The following is a 21,749-nucleotide window of genomic DNA, read 5'->3' as shown; positions in this document are numbered from 1 at the left end:
GAAACTATTTATCCGTGAAAAGTTGTCAGACACGGCCTGCATCACTGTAACATCAAAATGCAGTACTCACTTTTTATTTTTCACTCCAGAAGTACAGCTGCAGTTATAGCTTCCCTGAGCCTTATAGAGTCTGTAGACCTGCAGCTGTTACACAGGCAACTGTGACAATGTTCCTGTATGTCATGAATATGTCTGTTTCAAAATGTGCTTTAATTCAATTCTATTAAATGAAGAAAGCCAAGTTTCCAATGATGAAATAATTACTTCAGTATATAGCTCTGGAAACAAAGTTTACAGCTCTTCACAGAATCCTCCACTGCTTCAGTGTGTGGTTTAGCTATTTTAGGTTCCTGGGTGAGCTTAACAACAAATACAAGGGCAACAGGAATAGAAACACAGAGCTTAAAGACAAAATTGTCTTTATATTTCATAAAGCAGACTTGCCAGCTACAGTGTAACTTCAGTATGCCAGTTTTTATATTTTGCATTTATATTGTCATAGTTTTAACAAAGAAAAAAAGAAAGCTTAAATTAAACTTAGCTGTTAAGTTTTTTTATTTTTTTAACTAGATCACTTCACTACCTTGATACAGAATGACAATCCCAACAATTCACTACAGTGGTACAAGTTTCCTTTCTTCTTCATCCAAAACCACTGCACTTTAGTAACTTAGAATCTATCAAGGTTACCCATGCTACACTTTTTCCTTCAAGATAAACAAAGTAATTCATTTATCTTTACTGTGTTTCAAAGCATATCAAAGGCAAAATAAAAGAACCAAATTACTTTGCTAAACCTAAAAATACCATTAAACAGTGGCTGCCCTGAAAACTGAGTTAGTTGCAAAGCATACAGCTGTCATTTAATACTCACACTTCCTCTTCCTCTATATAAAACCACCAACCACCAAATGTAATCTAATAATTAGCATATGTAAAGCAAAAGGGCTGAAATATGACATCAATTTATTTTCTCCCCAGAAGATAGGTTCTAAATTAAACCTGCAGATGCATCTGACCTTCAAAATTTTAGAAGTCTTGACAAGTGCAAAACAGAAAATATATATATGAATGTTTACAAGTGTATTCCAAATTTTAAAATGAGCAAGAAGCATTCTCTTCTTGTAAAAAAAAAAAAAAAGAAAAGAATTCAAGTCAAAAATCAAAATCACATTCTTTGCATCTAACTTCTAAACACGTTACAGGCAGAACACTCATCATTGAGTGGTAAGTAAATGTGTGTGAAGGGTACTTTGAAGCCAACTGAAGAATTAAGGAATGCAGAAATAGTGTATCTAATCTGTCAGCCTCCTGAGCATAATTAGCTGTTATTATCATTAACAAGAATGAAGATCACTTGTCTTTTGGAGGTTGTAGAAAAACAACAATAAGAAGCACGCCACATACAGAATCAGCTCAACTCTTCATTTCTTCTAAGGAGGCAGTTAGTATAGATGTTTAACAAAGTATATGAAATGGAAACATTTTCCTGTCCCTCTTATAAATAGCCACTTTAAAAAAAAAAATGCTTAAAAAATTTAGTTTATATTTTTAGGAAAACTTTGTTGCTACAGCAGACTTTGATCCTCAGCATTTGCTGGCACATAGCCCTGCCCCTCCCAGTGTTGTCCAACACTTACTTTCATATCTAACAAAGAAATCTCAAGAAATTTTATGAAGAAAATCATCCTTTCTTTCCTCCTCCTTTCTCCCTGAAGTGTGATTTTTAGCCATTCATATCACTTTCTCCATTTGCAGTATGTTCAAACAAAACCAAATTGTGTACAAGCTGACAGCAGATGAAGTAGAGTATCAGGGGAACTTTTGTAGCACTCCCTCCCCCACTAACCTTGGCTGACATACGTGACAGATTACACAGTACATTCAAAATGAGGAATCTGACAAGCAAATCTAGTTACTAGGCTAAATGGCTTTAGAGGACAAGACAAAATTGCAAGTCTAGCAGGTAAAAACTATGAAGTATCATTCAGAGCAAACCAATGACTTTCTACAGGACTAAGAAAGAAAAAATATCTGTGAGATTTCCATTTTTGAAACTAGATATTTCCTCACCTCCTCTACCCTCCCTGATCCCATCTCTCCTCACTCCAGTCTTTACAAATAGGGTTCAGAGCATGCCAGGTTAATAAGCAGACCAAGTCAGCCTGCAAAGAAATTTTAAGTTGTCTGCATTTTTTAGATAGAGAGTGGGTGCGATATGGTAGCTAAGAGAAGACCAAGTATGACAAGAGGCCAATCTGTATCACATCATTGGTATTTTAAGATGAAAGATAAGGACTAGAACTTATTCCAAACAAACACTTAGACACCCTGCAGGCAGGGTAAAAACATTATAGCACAGTCAGTTTCACAAGATCAAAATTGATCTTTGTTCTTTCCACTTAGATCCTGAATAATACTTCCAAAACCTCAATTTGTTTCCCCTGGGAGGGAAGAAAAAATAACAACAAAACACCAAATGTTGAGCTGAGCCTGAGAATCTTCTCTCTTATTACTCTGTCACCTAAACTTCCTAATCAAGAGAAAAGTAGCTTAAGCATTATCCCTGCAACTTGACTATGAAAGAAAGAATTGCAAGTAACCCTGTGACCCAGGCAATCTTTTAAAATCATGGAATCTATCAGTACATTTTAACAGTCAGCTATAGCAAGTTAATAAGGACTAAAGACAGGTCAGGGTGCAGTCAGGTTTTAAATGCCTTCAAGGATGGAGAACTTACGGACTATCCTAACAGCCTGTTCCAGTACCTGAGAGCCTTCACAGTGCTCAGATGGAATTTCATGTATTTCAGTTTTCACCCATTCTCTCTTGTCCTGTCGCTTTGACTCTACCAAGGACTTCATTTCCCTTTCTTGATTTGCCTCAACAGGTATCTGGATACATAGATAAGAACATCCACCATGTGTGATAAGCACAGCCATCTGGGATATCGGACATTCTTCCCAGTTTTGTATCATCAACAAATGTGCTAAGTATGCAATCAAACCCATCAATTGGATCACTGATTAAAATGTTAAACAGTACTGAAGCCAGCATCAATCTATAGTGTACACCACTAGTGACTGGCCTTAGGCAGGACTTTGCAGTGCTAATCACAACCCTCTGAGATGGCAGTTCAGCCAGTTTACAGTCTTTCAGTCTCTCACTGTCAGCCCATACAGATTGCTTATGATGATATAACAAGAAACAAATTAGAAAGTCTTGCTGATATCAAGGCAGACAACATCTACAGCTCCTCTTCTCATCCACCAAGCCATCCTTCTGCGATTAGATGACTATCAGGTGAGTTAAGCATGATTTCCCCCTTTTAAATCCGCGGTCATTATTCCTATTCATCTTCTTGCCCTTTATCTAGAAAGGGCTTAGAGGATTACACGTTCTTTCACTATCGCAGTGATCAAGACAAGGCTAACCAGCCTGCACTTCTCCAGATCCTTCCTGGAGGGTGTGACCCATGCTTTCTTCCAATCCTCAGGAACTTTTCTAAATTGCTATGACATTTTGAAGAAAATCTGAGTGCCCTTACACTGCTATCAGCCATCAGCTCAGAACTTGTGGCTATATCTCATCAATGCCATAGATTTCTTGACATCCAGATTAAGTGTTCATTACCATAGTCGTCCTCTTTCAACAGTAAGTGTCTTATTCCAGGCTTAAGCCTCCATTCTTAGAGGGGTCTGGGATACCTGAAGGCCATGCTTATCAGTGAAAACAGATGTGAAGAAAGTACTGACAATCTTAGTTTCTTCTGTGGCCTTTGTTATTCCCAGACCTTTGTTGCCTCCCAGTTCAATTAATCAGCCTAGCTCTCCTTTCACTACTTACGCACTTACAGTAGTCTTTTTATTTTTGTTGTTCTTTACATCCCTCACCATCTTCATAATAGTAGGTGGTGTTTGGCTCTCCCTGAACCTTTTTCAAGTTCTCATTTTCTCATTTCTCACATTACTCATTCTGTTACATACTTCATTTCTCCAATCTTCTCAGAGAAGTCTCTCCTTCAAAAACATGTAATTATTTTTAACCTACCCCTTCATACTGCACAGTTCTGGTAACAACTGAAAATAGACTCATAGCATATGTTTCTGACCTATTTTTTAATTGATTTTCAAACATATTTGCATTAATTTTTCGTTACTTCAAATATTTCTTTAGACTTCTTGCAAGAGCCAGAAACAAAGGACTTCAATTAATTTATCATAATCCATCACTTTGTATGAAAGAAAAATATATATTCTAATTTACTTCAGGAAAAGGAATTGTATAAAGTAGGAGATCAAGATGGCTTACATTCTTTTATATATATAAATAAAAGAATATATATTTTTATTTATTTATTTTTTTCTCTTCTCCTCTTTTCCCAAGAACTTTCTTTCAATTCTTTGTATTTGGCTACTAAGGTGTAATATGTTTCTTCTTAGATCAATTTAGTTTGCACAAGTGTTACATCAGCCTTTTGCTCAAAGAAAATAAATTAATGTTGTCTTAAAGCCCTCCATAATATTAATTGCTCCCAATTTTTAAAAATAGCCTCCTCTTTCCTTTCCCTTCCAGAAGTTATCACTCTTTAGCAACTGATCCTAGATCATCTTTCCTCAAATCCAACCTGCTCTTTCCTTTTTCCCTATGTCCTCTCCAAACAGGCAACACAAAACAAAACAGCAGATCTTATTGTTAACTTGCACATTAATCCAGCTTGATTAGTAATTTCAGCGAACCTCACCAAAATTATATTGTATGTCTTAAGTGATCAGTTAGAGCTTCTTATAATTATTTCTTATTTAGAGTATCACAGAATCCTAGAAGAGTTGAAATCAAAAGGGACCTATCTAGAAAAAGAAAAAATAAAGAAGTTGCTTCTGTTTATCTTATTTTCCCACCCCAAAACAGGAATACTTTGGGAAGAATCATTCAAAGTAAGAACAGAAGTTTCTGATTGGCTTCAGTAATTATCTTTTACACAGGTAGTATGGAAGAGAACAGTAGTGGAACACTATTTTACTGCAGAAGTATGATACTTGAATATACAGGAAATAAAACAGATTTGAAGGAACACAGTGTCAGGAGTCATTTAATATAATTCGCTTATAATGATATAGAACATGATTTGTTTACATAAAATTAACTTAATAGTACAAAACCCAGCATTTCAATTTTACCATTAATCAGAAAAAAAAAAAGCTAGAATAGACTATCTCAGAGCATCTACTTATTTTCCCAAGTTTAAGTGTATACATTTATTTTGTGCTTTGCATTACAGAGATACAATAAAGTGACCAATATTAAAGAAATTATAGAGGCTGTCTTAGAAGCAGAGTCATTACCCAAAGGTTCTGTTTCTGCTTTTGATACAGTTTGACTGCACATTCATCTTATCCTCCTAAAATTATTCAATTAGAAAGAAGGGAGGTAGAAAGGACTCATCTCTTCCTCCTGTCCCACCAAATCTGTCCATTACACTGAAGAAAGAAACAGGAGTACATAACTTTTCCCTCCAGTACCCACTGCAGGTTAACTTCAGTGCTAATGCAAACATGCAAAAATTGTGAGATCTTCCCTTAAATCAAGCTCTTCAAAACTTTATTTTCTCCTACAAGAGGTAGAATTATAAAAATCTTTAATTATATCACAGTATACTTAATTCTGTAAATGGTTATTACCTTCAACTTTATTTCTCATGCACATATTTGATATATGCTCTACATTAGACTGGCCAGTAACTGAATGAATCGTAAGACACATTGTGGCTTTCTACTATTTTATTTCCTCTCTACAAGAGACACCACCTACAACTACTTTACCCTCCATTACTTCTCTCTATCTGTAATATGAGAAACTTATATTACTGTTTTCCACGTATTTCATATATATCAACTGCATTTACTTCAAGTTAATTTTCTTCATCTGAACTCATTCAACTCCCACACAATTATACCTAATATATCTTCTACTATTTGCCATTACCAGTACTACAATATTCCATTCTTCAAAACAAAAACAGTTGTAGCACATATTTACCAATGTCTGACAGTGACCAGATTGCTAGAGTCAATCACTGAAAAAAATACTGATGCAGCAGATTCCTCTTTATGTTACAGCAGCCTGGAGAATCCACGGGATAATAGTACGTAGTATGAATTTGATGAAGTTGGTAAAGTTTGTACTAAAATATTCCTCAAAGACTTGTTGTTGAAAGTACCCAATTTCATAAAAATACAAAAGCAGTTGTTGAAAGTACCCAATTTCATAAAAAAAAACAAAACCAGTTTGTATTCAGAAGTGTGCATTCACACACGTTGTCAGGTAAAGTGTTCAGTCTCCGAACAAGTTATTCATTTCTTCACTATGATGTTAGGGAGCATACCTTTGTACTGAGCAAACATGAAGTGTTTCTAAAGCTTACCCACTTGCTAAAGCTATAAGCAATCCAATTCGACTAGATCAAGGAGTTTGCAGAATTAGGAGCTTAGGAAAATGACTGCACCTCATAATTCCTGTCACAGAACATATCAAGGTAATTTTTGGCAACTGTAGGCTCAGAACTTTCTACAAACAGCTTAATTAGCCCTTAAAAAGACACTAGCATAAAAGACTCTAGCATAACATACTAGAAGAGTGTCACATTGCTGGTCATATCAGCTCTTTTCCAGAGGAAGGCCAGGCTAAGAGTTTTCAAATGACCAAAATTTAAAAATTATATATATGTATAGTATATCTGTGCTTATCCCATGCATTTAGGAATGCAAGAGTCCTTCTGTATAACATCTGTATGATAACCGTAGTCTCAGTGATGGTACCATATGCTCCAATATTAATGAGAAGCAACCTGCCAAGTTACAGATTTTTGAAAAAAGACTGAACTTCACTTGTATGCTGAGCTTTATGAGCAAATCCCTTCAGGATATCTAGAAGCATTTTAACAAATCTATAAGAAATACATATTTTGACACGTCAAACATCAAGACAGACAGAAACACAGCTGCCAGTTTACTTAAAAGGTGGGCTATAAAGCAGATACACCAAAAATATATTTGTCATGGGTTAAAAATCTCACTTACCTTTGGTTAGAAAGCTTCTCAAAGGTTGCCTACTTGGGTCACTTCTTCTCTAACTTAAGTAATATGGAGATACCTGCAAGTGAAATGACACAGGTTCAGCTTGGTTGTTTTATTTGTTCATTTGTTTCTTAGGCGAACATGTCCACCTATGATGTTAAGGCATAAGTAAAAAAAAAAGCCCAACACAATAACATCAAAAGAACATTAGTGTGAGAATCTAACAGCATATGGAAATACAATATAAATAAACCCTAATGGCTTAAAAATCCAGCATAGTGCAACACATATCATGTTTATGTGGTGCAACAGAGAATTTAAAGGTGTTATTTGTTCAAGTTCTAGGCAATAAATTGGAAAAAAAAAAAAAGCTTTGCTGGGGAAGAGTGTAGGGAGAAGGTGTAATAAACAACTAGCTACAGAACTATCAGCTTGTTTCCTTATGGCTCTGCTTCAATGGTCATGATAAAGGGTGCACAATAGAACCATATTTTTTTGCAGCAAGTAGCTCAGTAATATTTTGAATTACAAGTCTGAGAAAAATTCATGATGTTTCATAAAATATTTTGAAGGAAGATAGTAGTCAGTTCTTTCCACAAAGTTTAAAAAACATTCTGCTACAACTTGTGGAATGAATTCCAGCTAACAGAGCATCAAACACTCCAAACTTCACATTCTACAGGCAAAAAAGAAATCATTTGATTATGATTGAACCCTTGAATCATTATCAAAGATGTCTAAACTAACAACTAATAACTCTACCTCAAACATACAAAAATATTGCTAATTCAGAAAGAAGTAAAATATATTTAAAACTACTATTATTATAGAGGACCCTGAACCTCTAGGTGAAGGTGTGGGGAATGGATTCCATTCCACTGTAACAGTGGAACAAGTCTGAGAGCTCCTCATGCAATTGAATTTATACAAGTCCATGGGGCTGGACAGTATCCATCCTAAAGATGGCTGATGCGGTTGCCGAGCTGCTCTCCAGCATATTTGAAAAATCATGGCTATCTGGTGAAATCCTCCATGACTGGAAAAAAGGAAATTCCCATTTTGAAGAAAGGGAGAAAGGATGATCCAGGGAACTACAGGCCAGTGAGCCTCACTTCTGTGCCTGAGAAGATCATGGAGCAGATCCTCTCAGAAGCAATGTTAAGGCACATACAAGACCAAGAGTTGATCCGAGACAGCCAGCACAGCTCCACCAAGGGCAGATTGTGCCTGACCAATCCAGTGGCCTTCTATGATAGAGTGACAGCTTCACTAGACAGGGGAAGGATGTCATCTACCTGGGCTTCTGCAATACCTTTGATATGGTCCCTCACATACCTCCTCCTCTCTAAATTGGGGAGTTATGGATTTGAAGGATGGACTGTTCAATGAATTAAGAATTGGTTGGCTGGATGCATCCAAAGAGTTGTGATCAATGGTTCTGTGTATGGGTGGAGGCCAATCACAAGCGGGGTCCGGTCCCTCAAGGCTTGGTCTTGAGACCAGTGCTCATCAACATCTCCATCAGTGACACAGCCAATGGAATTGAGTGCACAAAACCATGACATGAGGGTGCAAGTTTGCAGATGACACCAAGCTGAGCAATGCAGTCAATACATTGGAAGGAAGGGAAGCCATCCAGAGGGACTTGGACAGGCTGAAGAAGAGGGTCTCTGAGAACGTAGTAAGGTCCAACAAGGCAAAACGCAAGGTGCTGCACTTGGGCTGGGACAATCCCTGGTATTTACACAAAACGGGGGAAGATCTCCCTGAGAGCAGCCCTGCAGAGAAGAACTGGGATCCTGGTGGATGAGAAGCTGGACATGAGCCAGCAGTGTGCTTGCAGCCCAGAAGGCCAACTGTGTTCTGGGCTGCATTAAAGGAGAAGTGACCAGCAGGGAGAGGGACATGATTGTCCCCCTCTACTCTGCTCTTGTGAGGCCCCATATGGAGTACTGCATCCAGGCCTGGAGCCCCCAGCAGAAGAAAGACACAGCTCTTGAAATGGGTCCAGATGAGGGCCACTAAGATGATTAGAAGGCTAGAGCACCTCTCCTGTGAAGAAAGGTTGAGGGAACTGAGCTTGATTAGCTTGGAGAAGGCTCCAAGGAGACCTCACTGTGGCCTTCCAGTACTCAAAGAGAGCATATAAACAGGAGGGGGTATGGCTGTTTACGTGGTGATAGGACACAGGGGAATGGTTTTAAACTGAGACAGGGGATGTTTAGGTTAGATACTAGGAGGAAGTTTTTCCCCACAGAGGGTGGTGATGCACCGGAACAGGTTACCCAAGGATGCTGTGGATGCCCCATCCCTGAAGGTGATCATGGCCAGGCTGGATGTGGCTCTGGGAAGCCTGGTCTAGTGGTTGGCAGCCCTGCACACAGCAGGGGGGGCTGAAACTAGATGATCATTGTGGTCCTTTTCAACTGATGCCATTCTCTGATTGTATTTCAGATAGGTCTCTCAGATCAACAAACAGAGATACAGTACATAAAATCACTATCTACCATTATGTTTAACTAGCTACGTATCTGTGTTAACATAGTTTCAAAGGGAGTTTACCATGATCTCAGATAGTAAAATCAAGCTTGAAAATATACAATGCTACATTAATTTTGAAAGAAAGGAAAACACAGCAGGAAGCAATGCTATTTCCTCTACTAAACAACCACCATAAGGATAAAAATAATTCTAGAAAGTATTCCACAGAATATGAAAATGAAAAAGCACAAAAAGTTCCAAGATTCTAAGTCAACTACAAGTCTAAATGTTATGGTCCTTTCCAACTCTAAGGGTTCTATGTTAGATAAAAAAATTAAAAACAGCCTGTCACAAATTATTCTGATTGCCTATTTATGAGTGTAGAATGTAGAATCCATTGATCCATAACGTAACTTCAGAGAATTACATGGTTCTTTCAAGAGATAGACAAATTGGAAACACTAGCCTTTGTCCACACATTGGTATTTTTTTAATCCAGAGTTTGAAAACACTGGGAAAAGAAATTAAGAACTGAAAAGAAAAATAAGTTGGCATATGTAAAAAGAATTAATGGTTTTACCAGCATTCTAAGATTTTTCTTCATAGTATCTTGTCCTACATGCTTGAAGATCTACAATTGAAAAATTATTCAAAACACAAGTTCCTTTAAATTAATTTAAAGTAACAAACTGCATATCAGAAACAAGGGGAAGCCATGCTTATTTTCTTCAATGTACCATAAAACTTATTTGTAATATTAGACTTCATAAGAATCCTCTGAGTAAGACAATTATCATACATCTGGACATCTATTCACTATTCCTAGATTACAACCCAGATTGCTTTTTTTCCCCTCCATGAAGTAACACGTGTATCTGTTCTGTAGGTCTTTCAGTCCTCTCTTTCTGTTTTTTTAAGTGTCCCCTGGAATCAAAAACCAGGGCTTTGCTTCTACAGGGAATATCACTGAGGAAGCCAACTTAACCAATAACAAGGCAAAGAAATGCTCATTTAAGATACCTAAAATATAAGTTTAAGAAGGCCAATCATAATTTCCAGTTGGCAAAAGGTCAGACATTCAAACTGTTGCCTGCCATACACCACACACCATTTTAAAAGGTAGAAATATACTCATCTTGATCTCAAATTCCAATAACCACAACTAGTTGGTACAATACAGAAAACAAGCAGAAAAAAAAAGGCTGGAATACAAAGCATATAATGCTGGACATTAAAAGACCATGAATTCTTCCTTCCTTCTCAAACCTGATGTGAAAACAATCTCCCCCTGAACCTTTGGTGTTATTTATGCCCAATCTTTTAGCATTTTCTCTTATTTTTCCTATCACAGGAAACGCAGAGCATTAGTACCAGACATCTGATTCTTTTCTGGCAAGTTTTCTTCCTCTGAAAAAAGAAAAACGTTTTGTCTATTGAGAAAAAACTGATTGTCCAGAAAGGATGGCCTAGATGGACAGCATCCAGGTCAGAAAAGCCTAGTTCTAAAGTTGGCTTCCAAGTGCTCTGAACGCTGTACAGATGGTCACTACATGGATGAGAGACCATGCCATCCATAGAAAGACACTCAGAACAGCTTACTGCGCATTCACTGTGATCTGTATAGCAAGTCTGAAGTATCTTGGACACACTTGACTACATTAGAAGAATTATAGATAAAATAGAGGAAATATGCATATAATTTTCACTAACTGTTCATTTTTAACTACTTAGCCTGTTTCCTAAGCAAATCTGTTGTCTATCTAACCAGGTTATATACACAGGTCACTCTGAAAGAAGTGTGACCTACTTATTAACTACAACATATACATACAGTACAATAATGCTATTTGATAGAGCAAATTCTCTGCTAAAAAAACAGAACACTTTTTCAACATAGTCACCACCATTAGCCAGTTCACACAGATGTACTGATCAAGATGCTCTTCATTTTCTGGTGTGATAGCTGTGCATGACCAACCGAAACATGGCTTGTCTTTCCCATGTCTGTCACCACTGCTGAAATGCACCAAACAACCATCGCACTGTGTTCACATCCACTGTTTGTTCTCCAGAAGTCTTCAGCAAGCATCAATAAATGTCAACAGGTGCAACTTTTCCTCACAGAGGAATTCAGTGCCACACCTTTGCTTCATATGCATTTCTATGTCAGATGCCATTTGGTCAGAATGCCCTTCTGCTGTTATCTGTCAGATAACAATGAAACAGAATGGAATATCAGTGGGAAGGTTCAATTCCTGTTGCCATAACACCAATATCTGTCTCTGGCATTACAAAATAGGAGGCGTTACTTTCAGAGCAGCTCTTATATAGACAATCAGAATCCCAGAATCATAGAATGACATGAGTTGGAAGGGACAAAAAGGATCATCGAGCTTCAACCTCCCCCCTGCTGCATGCAGGGCCTCCAACCTCCACCATTAATACAAGTCCAGGTTGCCCAACGCCCCATACAACCTGGACACAAGGTCTCCTTATGTACAGTCAACAAATGTACAGTTGGAAGAGTAGTACAGTTAAGATGGTACTTTACAGGTGTTATAGTTGGAAAGATTATCATGGTGGAAAAGAGACAGCGAAAGAAGAAATGCTCACCTGTACCAAGGATCTAGGCTCGCAGTGAAAAACTCCAAAAAGGAGGGATCTCCAGAAAGAGATCCTTCCCCAGTGGCAATCAACCCTTACATGGGGTCTAGGAGGGGTGCAGCCCTTCCAGTCACACAGCTGAATTCTTCACCTGTGTTCCCAGAGCTGACCGGGTCCTTTCTCCAGGTGTTCAATCAGTGGTTCAGGCCACAACTCAACAGTTCCATACAAAATAAAACCAGATTATTCTGAAATGTTTGGAGATAATTAAAATGCCTAAAATTCACAGTTCTTACCAGCTATAAAAGATTCCTGCTGATGCTAGAGAAGATGCATGAAAACCAAATAACTAGCCACAGAAATTAATTTCACAACATAAGCAAGAATAAAACAACATGATTCACATGAGAATTATTTTTAGTATAGATCACAAGTAAAATTTTGGAATGTGTGTGTGGACTCTAGATATTCTCAATCTAATTATTTCCTTAGGAAGGATAATGATAATTCAACAGTGGCTGATTTTAAATAAAATCCAAATTCCATAAACTCTTACCTTTCATTCTGAAGCGTAGCCTATATCTGATCAAGTTCTTAAAATGATCATGTAGGATTTTTGACTAAAGTGTCTCATGTTCTTAACTCCTGCTTTGATTTCAGTAACTAAAGGGGTTATCTAGCACTTCTCAGGGTCAAGACTGAATTGATTACATGTGTTTTCCTGCTTGTTTCCCCTCAAAAAGCTAAACTCAATTTATCTCCATATAAATTCCAATATTCCCAACACAATAGGTTGATCTCTGTAAAGGCACTTTTCCTTCCTTTCATACAGAAAATATCCTGTAAACACCCTATTCCCCACTCTTTAAGTGACTGCCTTTGTTTACAGGAAGGAAAGGCAACAGAAACCTCACCGTGGAACAGCAAGAGCTCAAAAGTTCTGCTTCATTTCTTACTGTGCAGGTGTTTCAGTCATGAAATCTATTGTAATTCTAATTCTTCAGAAAGAAAACACGCTGCTACTTTTTGAAATACAGACCAAGAAACAGAAAACAAAAGAGTAAGGAAGTAGCAGCATGCTTCACTGTGGAACAAAATAAAAAGTGAACAAGCCATAAGCAAGATCCACAAGGTGCTTTCTTTTCTTAGCTCTAGGTAACGAGACACACAAAGACAAGAGTCACAAAGGTTTAGAAAGCGAAATGTAGTAAAAGCATGGACCCAAAGATACAACTAATAATCCTGATTAAGCATTCACTTGGTTTGTTTTGTATTCTAGCTCTCCCGAATCTCCACCCTTACCTTTCCTTTTTCCATGCAGTTCTTGTTATACTGCTATCAAATAAAACATTTTTTCAATGCTTGGGAATGTACTAGCTGCACAAGATAGTATCTATGCTTAAAAATTTGTAAAAAATCTGATTTGGGACATCACTATTCTTTTTTTTTTTTTTTTTATGTTGACTTGTGAACAAGGCTTTTCCTCTGAATACATAATTTTTCTTGATTTCATGCTGTCCAGATAAACATGGTCAAAGATGGCCAGAATCTTGATTTGTACATTAAGAAATAAAAAAAACACAACACTCTTATTTTACAAGTTTCAATAGTACAAGTGCTGGTTGCAAGTTGCAAAGTCTATTTATAATTCAAGCTGATACTCCCCATTTTCAGAGTTTCTTCTCAAGCGCTACCTTGAACCAAGCATAATCAAGTGTCAAAGAAGTCATGAGCAAAAAGAAAAATAACTAATGTTGGTTCAAGACAACTGATAACTTGTGAGTTTCAGAAATACTTAAACTCGTTATAGTAAGAGCCACATTCTAAGACCAGTAGTTATTGCACATCAAAGCATGGAAAAACACAATTCAAAAAACAGTCAAGCAGATGACTAACATAGCAGTTTATCATTCAGTTTGAAAAGAAATCTAGGGAGTTAATGCTATCACAAACTATCTATGCAAAAGATGCTTTATTTGATGCAGGCTGGCCAAAGTTCATCAGCTATAGACCCATTTGGTTATAGTAACCCCAGTGACTACTGGGGTCCCACAGAGCTCCATTTTATGGAGAGTTTTCATCAGTGACTTGGATACAGGACTTGAAGGTTATGTTTAATGAACTTAATGTCCTTTTTTTTTTTTTTTGACAAGTTACCCACCTAATTGACCAAGGGAAGTCAGTTGATGAAATCTTTCTGAATTTAAGCAAAGTTTTTAATACTGTACCATATAGAATCCTTCTGGACAAAGTGTCCAGCACATAGCTAGACAAAAAGATAACGTGATGGGTGAATGATTGCTTGTTTAGTGGGGCTCAAAGGGTGATAGTAGACAGGCTTACATCAGGCTGGATGCTCATCACTAGGGGACTTCCTCAAGGCTCCAATTTTAGGGCCAATTAGGAAGATTTCAACAAGAGTGCCTTTCAGTGGAGGGTTGGCGGGCAGGTGGGATTGGAAAAAAAGTTTCTTCACCAAGATAGTGATGGTGCTGGGCACCATGCTGTCAGAGTTCAAGAAGCATTTGAAGAATGTTTTCAAATTTTGAATTTTGGGTGGTGCTGTGTGGAGTCAGAAGCTAGATTCTATGATCCTTTTGGATCCCTTCCAACTCAGAATATTCTGATTTCACTGTCATAGAAAATATTGCTCCCAGTTCTATGAAACAGTGCCTGTGCATGCAGTGAAGGAATGATATGATCCACCACCTAGGTGGATGCAATGCTCAACCCTGGACATGTAGCTGAATGCTGAACATGGAACAGAACTCAATAACAAGACAGAACACTGACCCAAACATCATCTCACAATTCAATGCAACAGGAAGCCAACTACAAGGACTAGGTGGGCCAAACAATTTGAAAGTTAACATGTGAATCACACTGTTTCAATCAAAACATTTTCATTAAAACACACAGTTACTCAGAGCTTGTTAAAAACAACATGACAGTTCAGCTTGAAACTGAAAGCAATGTGATCAGTTACCTGGGGAAATAAATTATATCACTGCAGTCTGAATACTTAAGGAAAGATTTGCTAATTAGATGCAATTAATTACTCAGTAGTACTTATTTGAAAAGCAATATCCATTCTGCTTTTGTCTACTTAAGTCTCAGATTGACTGGTGAGAAGAATTGTTTATGGAACCTGCTGAGCTACCTATAATTTTGCATAATCCTTTCTCTGAGATGGATAGTAAAGAGCGTTCATTAGAGAAGTGATATAAGGTGGACAGTGCGCTTGGGAACACAAATAGGTTTACCTTTAGGACATGCTGTTGAGAATATATAGGAAAATTAGCAACTCAATCCTTCTCTTGAAGGAGAAAAAAACTCTAACCTAGAAGAGTTCTTTAAAACTCATAATGATGTTCATCAGAAAAACAGAAAGCGTAAGCTAGAGAAAGTTCTACCTTCTGAAACTCCTTTTCAACTGAGAAATTGTATCTGAGCACTATACTATAATGATCTTTATTAGAAATAACCCATCATGACACTAGATGCCTTCTTACCTACATTATGTTGTCAATTTCTTTTCATTAAAAAGAGCTAAATCTTTACAATCTATGTTTTCAACATGCCACCTCTCATGCTGCCATTCTCGTACTTAACACGAATATCATTTTCATTCCTAGCTTCCTCCCCCCCCCCCCTTTTTCTTTGAAACAATGCTCAACTCCATACATTTCTTCCCCCACTTTGCAACACCTCATATTGACCATGAAGCAAAACCACATAGTAATGAAGACCACAAAGATAGCATGAAATCATATCAACTTTGGCACCATAAGTTACCACACTTGGACTACAAATGACAGAAGATGCAATACGGAGTAGATAATATAGCCAATTTCTGATCTGTTCAGTGATACCTTGTTTTGAATGTCTGCACTGGTTCTTTGATCTCTGCCAGAAATGACTCAGCATTCACTTCGCATACTTTTTTTTTTAAATATACTTTGTGCTCTTCCATACTTCACCACAGAAAGTAGGTGAACAGCTTAATTATGAATGGCTTGGTATAACCACAGCAAAGTTGATTATCATGCCATACAATAAAAGAAAAGGGGCTTTTAACATCCTGTGTTGAGCAACATGAGTTTCACATTAGAGGGTATCAAAAACACTGCAAATCTCTCAACACAAAAAATGAGAAAGTGTAAATGTTTAAAGTTTTAATGACAAAGATGAGTTATCAGCCCGAACTGAAGTTACTACACAAGACAGAAAACACTGACCACATCCATTATAAAATAAGTAGAAGAAAAAGGTCAACAATTTAGCTAAGTTTGTCCTTCACACAGATAATTTTAAAATTTCAAATTCTGAAAAACTTTTTGCTATTCCCATATAGCAGCTCAATATTTTGTCAGTAACTTTTGTTTGGGTAGAGACGGTGCTTTGTTGTTCGTCTCCCGTCTCCGTGTGATACAAAGAAAAAAAAAATCTTTAGCAGTTCTGTTTTTTCTTCAAGAGTGAGAAGTAGGGCAGGTTTCAAATATCAGTGGAGAGGATTTTTTCTTCGTATTTGTTATTCTCTCTCATAAACAGGATTAGAGCTTTGGCAATAATGCCTCACTGTGTGTACAGTATGCCTTCTTAACAGCGTTACTTGCTTTTTCAAATAAAAACAAGCCACAGTCACTTTAGAATGTGGTAATCAAAGATAGCGAATAGAGGATGAGCAGAAACTTAATCAGATGTAGGTAAATTTTTAAAAGTTGGTACCACTGCTCTAGTGGCAACACAACCACATAAGTACAAGGCATGGAGTTGAAACCTCAACCAATCCACAAGTGATGGAGTGAGTTTAACTGTATATTTTTGAGCATGGATCGTAGAATCATGATAGTGATGGTTATAGGAGACTTCAGAAAGTCACACTCCTGCTCAGATCAGGCCTGTCATCAGCACTAGAAAAGGTCAGGCATAGCTTTGTTTCATGAGTCTTGAATACCTCCAAAGTTGTAAAATTCAACAACTTCTCCAGGCAGCCAATTCCTGGGCTGCACTACCCTTCCAGTAGTGTTCTTCCTCACATCTAATGGGAGCCCTACCAAATCACCATCTGTGGTCATTGGCCCATCTGGAACTATGGAGAAAAACTGCACATTATTGTTTTTGTATCTGCTCTTCTAGTACCTATGTGATGCTCTCAGGTCACCTACTAGTTGCTGCTTTGTCAGGAGAATCAAGCCTTGCTCTGTCAACATCTTGTAACAGGTCACACGCTCCAAGCAGTAAAGCTACTACCCAAGCTACTGGTGCTCCCCACTTCCTCAACATCTTGCCTGAACTATGGGGGAACAAAATCGGATATTTAACATCAAAATATTTAATATACCTTCCAGATATCCACATTATAATTCTTCACTGAAATAACCAGTTATTTAAAAAAACCTAACAGTTCACTAAATTTAGTGATTGATTTCTTCAATCAACAGAATTGTAATATCATAGCACGTTTCATAGACACTTATACATTTGATTGAAAAACCTACTCAAAATTCTGTACAGTCCTCTTTCAACCTTAATTCTATGATCCAACACTGAAAAGACAGACAATGCCTCCAATTGCATTTAAACGTCTCCCACTTCCCTTTAAACCATAGAGACAAAAATAGCATAACTGGTCATCAAATTCATTCCAAAAATATAAGTCTCATAATTTACAGCCATTGCTTTTAATACTCAGCATTCAATTATATGGTATAGTAGTAGAATGGAATAAGCCAGATTAAATGCACACACTGAGTGCAAAATATAATGGAATATATAAGGAAAATGCACCATAAAACACAAGGAATTAATAATGATCCTTCTACAGACTGCAGAGGCTAAGAAGTACACTATAACACACTAACAAAAATACTCTTTCACATTCAGATTGACTAATTTGGAATCAGTCCAAAACTTTCAGCACCTAAATAATATTAACTCATATCCACAGATCACCATTTTGGGAACAGATTTTAGCTACATGGTGAGTCTAGTATCAGTTACAACAAAGACAAAAATCACTGTAATTTTCTCCCAACAGGTGAACTAATACTTTTTATGGAAGTTGCAATACAGGATGTTTTAAGCTACAGTAGTTATCTTACATTAAAAAAAAGCTGAAGCCCATAGAAGTGTAAACTTGACATAACAATGAGATTGGAATCACAATACGTTATATACACACACACACAAGTGGAAACAAATTCTTCTGCAATTACTTAGATAAAAAAACATTTTTACTAAGTGTTTTAAATTCCCATCATAACTAAGGCCCTATATTTACATACTTACATTGCAGTCCAGCACGTATTCTAGTTGCCAGACAAAAAAAGGACCTATACACCACTTTCCATGCGTTTTAGTGCAAGATATTTTGATTTAACTAATTTTCTCACCACTGTATTTCACTCATCCCTGATATGGATGCAAAGATTGTTCACTCACAAGCACTTTTAATAAACGCAACAAAACAAATGTGCAGCATTGTGAAATCTTTCATTATCTACAAGGGATGCTCTGAAAGTAATGCCTCCTGTTTTATTATATTGGACTACAAAATCGTAGGTGGATGTTGTTGGTACAGCAGTAGAGGCTGAATCTTCCCTCCAATAATTCCATTCCATTTTGTTGCCACGTGACAGGGAGGCAGCTTGACCAAATGGCATCTGACACAGTTGCATATGAAGTGAAGGTGTGGTGTTGAATTCCTCCACACAGAAAATTTGTGCACCCTAACTTTCATCTACACTTGCTGAACGCTTATGGTGATCAAACATTGGACACTGGTACACTGAGGTGGTTGGTGGTGTGTTTCAGAGACAACAGCGATGTGAAAGACAAGTCATATTCCAGATAGCTGTGCACAGCTGCCACATCACAACACAGAGTGTACTGATCAACTCATCCATGTGAATCGGCTAATGGTGGTGACTACATTGAAGAATAGTCCTTTTTCTAGTGGAGATTTGCTCTACTAAATAGTGCTATTGTACTCTTCGCATCTGTTGAGGTTTCCATGGAAATAAGTAGGAGGCATTACTTTCAGAGCAACCTAAGTATCTTATGAAAATCAGACACGGTACAACTGTGGAAAGAAAACAGAGCAAGAAAATTTAACTTTAACTTTGTGTTTTACAGAAATTGGACTTACATGATAAAACTTATCTACAGGTAGAGATTCACATTTCCCTTTTATGAAAACTGTGTCCTACACTGCTGCTCCCCATTCCTTTTTTCTTTATTAACTGCTTAACAGATTAGTCAGCAACTTAACATTTATCTTAAAATTAAAACTTGGTTTCTAGTCAGAATTATATTGTTTGGATTCATTTTCCATTTAGGTTTACAAGATGCGTATTCTCTACTTTATTTTCTTTTAACAGGTTGTTAATGAAATAAGATTTCCAGTTTGCATTTTTAAACCCATTGTTCTTGCAAACAAAACTTCAAGAACATACTACAAACACAGCATAGTTTGTCTGGTTCCAAATGAGAAATACACAATATGTATTCCAGACACACCTAAATAAGCCAACTTGGCAATCAGACTAGTAGCATCCCATAGGCACTACGGTACGAGAGGAGAAACAAAGGAAAGGAATAGATGATAGCTTGCCACCAATGAAACAAAAAATTACTAAGACCAAGGTTGGTGTGCTGTACCAAAAATATGTGAAGGCCTTATTTATGAAGGATTTTTACAGACTCTAATGTCTGAGGGACATAAAAAAAAATACAACATTTGAATTACTGAATAATTAGCAAGAATGACAGTTTCACATTGCCATGTGCCATATATAGTTATTTTCATTCCATCTTCAGTTAAAATATTCTCTGAGTTTGTATTTTTAAAGAGGCCATCTGCTTCTGAACTTAAACAAATGGCCTTAACTGTGAAGCAGTTATGGCTATGAGTATTTGTGAAACAGAAGTAATAGCTGCCTATAAGTTGCTTAAAAATAAAAGTTTGCCACAAGGTTGTTCATGCTCCATATTTTTGGGCAGAGTTTAGAAATCTGCAAGGCTTTACACCTTCTTGCATTCTGCTAAGTACTGAACAGCACTCAGTAGATTTGGCACCACATCATGCTACATCTTCTGCCTTAAAAGTCTACTAATTCAGTACACTGACCTCCAGTCTAGTGAATATAATCTTTGGACTCATTAAAAATATTCATTAACTACAAGGAATTTAATCTGACCTGAAACAAACTTTTAAGGCTGCCAAAATTCTAGAAATATACAGCCTTTATCTCAGCCATTGAGTCAAAACTAATCCAAGACAAGGCCTTCTATTACAAAGTTTCAGTTGCTATTAGGAGGAAGGTTGGAATAAAATAGTCTCAGAGTGCTTCGTAAATCAGTTACTTTGTGTGCAGCCATGCAGTTTTAGCTCAGTGATGCACTTGTATAACAATTTATACCCTCTAAGGACATTATCTACCATAAATTCAGTTCCAAAAAGTGCAATAAAGAGTAACAAAACATAGTTGTCAAGTGATCCACCATTTCCACATATAGCTATCTAGCATCCAAAAGAACTCCACAATTTAAATATCAGCTGGCTTAAAAAGTAATCCCACTTTTGTGACTGTGATATTCTAACACAGTTTTAAAGTTTAACAGGATATGTAAAAACAACAACAAAAAAAAACCAACAAAATCTTGTATTAAGCTGATTCTATAGGCCAAGGATAACTTCTTTCTTTCTGTTGAGTTGTAAACCCAAGATCACTGAAAAAACAAAGGAGAAAGAAATCCACTTCAGATCTAAGAGGAGTTCGCTTTTTGTTTGTTTGTTTGTTCATGGAACAGACAATGAAACTGCTAGTCACACTGCTAGTCCTTCTGCATTTCTGCTATGTGCACAAGCACATACACACACCCATTTACTCAGCCTGTCCTAAACCCAACAGTGGCTTCTGTTGCATTTTATTTCCTTTTAGTAGAAGGTTATTCCCAAGAAATTTTAACTACACTGCAAGAATGTTAAGAATGAGACTGAGTGGCACTTAAAAAGTGCTTGAGAAAACTGTACAATTGTGATACACGCACTTAACAGTTTTTAGATCTAAGTATCTTAAATATCATCCAGCCTTACATTCCTCTTCCAATAAAGTTATTTGTATTTATTGTCTCTGTCATGATTATTAGCTAGACAGTTTCCAAACAACTCACTTTTAAAAACAAAATAGGTACAAAGATGCTTTTTATTGGAGACATAAGTATTTTCAACTTAGCGTACTTTAGAGATGTATGGACTACAAGAACAGAAAAGAACATACATTATATTTCAGAGTACGAGCAGGGAACAATGTTTTTGTCTGACATGTTTTTTTTATTCCCCAAAACAGGAGAAACACAGTATCCAATGGTGATTTCTGAATCCAAGAGATACTGAAATTTTCGGTGAACTTTTCTACGCAAACACAGAAGAAAAAGGAATCAGAGTTCTGGACCTTGGGACTACGAAGGGAAAGATGAAAGATAACCTTCATCAGTTCATCAGAACTTGATTTTAGGGAAACAAAAATAAGACAAGTGCAATGGGATTAAGTTTATACCCAGGCTTTGATTCTATTGTACTGA

The 21,749-nt window shown here is 36.9% G+C and overlaps 1 protein-coding gene across 8 annotated transcripts in view; it reads right to left on the bottom strand.

Annotated features, from left to right (window-relative positions):
- Positions 1–21,749, bottom strand: part of SIPA1L2 (signal induced proliferation associated 1 like 2) — a 162,797-nt gene that overhangs the window by 107,800 nt on the left and 33,248 nt on the right. For 7 of the 8 annotated variants that reach the window (XM_090135423.1, XM_090135420.1, XM_090135425.1 and 4 more), the window contains exon 2: positions 7,080–7,152. The exons of the other annotated variant lie outside the window; for it this stretch is intronic. The gene's annotated coding sequence lies outside the window, so the exon portion shown is untranslated. The remainder of the gene's footprint in view (positions 1–7,079; positions 7,153–21,749) is intronic. 8 annotated transcript variants of the gene reach the window in all.

The sequence above is a fragment of the Phasianus colchicus genome, chromosome 2, assembly GCF_987193195.1.
Source record: "Phasianus colchicus chromosome 2, bPhaCol1.hap1.1, whole genome shotgun sequence".
Taxonomy (NCBI): Eukaryota; Metazoa; Chordata; class Aves; order Galliformes; family Phasianidae; genus Phasianus; species Phasianus colchicus.
This window is presented reverse-complemented; position numbering and strand designations above follow the sequence as displayed.